Genomic DNA, 1,978 nt, shown 5'->3' with positions numbered 1-1,978 from the left:
GTAGACAATGAGTAAAATTTTAGAAAATGGAGGATTTTATTCTTTTATTCTGGCTTGTTTTCTTTACAGCTGAAGGCCTTCATCTGTGACTTTAAGCACTGAGTCATGGGCAGATGAGAACAAATTTTCAGTGTTTGCTCCTCTATTAGATCTAGATTTAAAAATTGGATATATTACATTTGAACCCTAATAATTTCTAGTGTTTTATCTACAACAATATTGTCTCATTCATTGTCACAATACTATGTGCTGAGCATTGCCCTTGAGTTAAAGATACATTAGTGCCAAAGTTAGTAGGCACAGTCCCCACTCTCAGAGAACACCCAGTTCAGTAGGAAAGACAGACATTATAGAAGGGAAGGGAAACTGCTAGATGTTATGGAAAATGCTAACCTGTGGAAACAGAAGCATTTTGTGTGACAAGGCAACTTTATGGTGAAAACTGGAGGTTGAGTAGTCAAAGATGAAGTGGGTAGGAGGTGGCGGGAGGGGTGGTGTTGGCTGGAGGGAAGAGTGTAGCAGGCTGGAGAAAAGCATCTGAGAAGGTTCTAGTGGAGGGAAGTCTAACAGCAAGACATTTATCTAGCTGGGTATGAGGGCTGGGGAGAAAGGCTACAGGTGAGATGAATGGATTGGATGGGGATGGGACAGACGGGGCTCTGAAGGCTGGTGAGGACTTCAGACTGTAGTGGCATCGGTGGGAAAGCACCGAAAGGTGTTAAGCAGTGGAGAGCTGCAATCACATTTCTAAAGAGATCCCTGCGGCTACTGTGTGAAGAACTTTGCAAATTTGCACATCATGACAGAAAATCTTTAAAAATTCAATTGCACCTCTAATCTGTAATTTTCTTAATTTCCAAAACTGATCAGAAGATTAAAATTTCTTAATAAGACATGAGAAGTAGAACTCCACCTTCATAAAATAGTGATTCTAGTTAATCACTGGGTTATTTAGAGACAAAGCATAGAAAGTTTGTTTTCAGCAATTTTTTCCTCATTCTAGACATTGGAATTTTGAAGTCTAATAAAAACATGAACAAAGACACTTTTTAATTTTTAGAACAAAGGCCACAAAAGCAGACAAACGGAGTGTAAAAGAAAGCCTTTGAGGCCCAGCGAGCAGGGTGGGCAGCGGATGGCAGAGGCTGTGGGCGGTGGCATGCTGAAAATCTGGGCACGACGCTGTTGACTTTGCAATAAGTTGAGCAGGACCTAGTGCCTGAGTCCTTGTGGATGTGTGACGACACCCCAGAAAACCACCAGCTCTAGCAAATGCAACATTAGAGCAGCGTTAGAAGAAGAGAAGATGTATTTCTCCTTGTGGCTGAGGGACATTTCTCCTCAGTGCCAGTCTTTTCTTTAATGCAACAAATGCTTAATGAAAATCCATGTTGCGTGAAGAATGGTACTACATCCTGAGAGGTCTACGCAACGATGAGGAAACAGTCTTCTGTAAACAGTCCATCTGTTTCATGTAAGTTGCTTTTGATTACAGAAGAGTTCCCTAGTTTATTTAAAGGGTTTAATACAATAGAACTGATATTAACTTACCCCCCAACAAAACAATATTTTTCATAAATCATTTATATAACAATTAGTCTGTAACTCCAGTAAGCCATACCCTCAGAAATAAAAGTTAGGGCATATGGTATGAAAGGTAGACTCATGAGACAATAGGACAAAATATTTGCAATCACAATGTCCGTGGAATTTTAGGACACATTGTCCCATATCAGAATCACCGCGCTGTTAGCATTACAAAAGGGCTCCGCTGTGATTTTCCAAAGACAGTGGTGAGGGAGGGACTCCACTTTGATCTGCATACCCTACACCCATCAATCATCCCCCTGTTTCCTGTGTTCGGGAAACCAAGCAGCACCTACTACATGTGGAAATTGACTGACTGTCACTTTGTATTATGATTTATATCATTATTCATATCCCACCGTAGTCCCTCTGGGGAGGGTCAGTTAACATT

Source organism: Artibeus jamaicensis, unplaced genomic scaffold (genome assembly GCF_021234435.1).
Source record: "Artibeus jamaicensis isolate MK-2021 breed Jamaican fruit bat unplaced genomic scaffold, CSHL_Jam_final contig_3230, whole genome shotgun sequence".
In the NCBI taxonomy this organism is placed as follows: domain Eukaryota; kingdom Metazoa; phylum Chordata; class Mammalia; order Chiroptera; family Phyllostomidae; genus Artibeus; species Artibeus jamaicensis.
Note: the sequence above shows the minus strand (reverse complement) of the source record.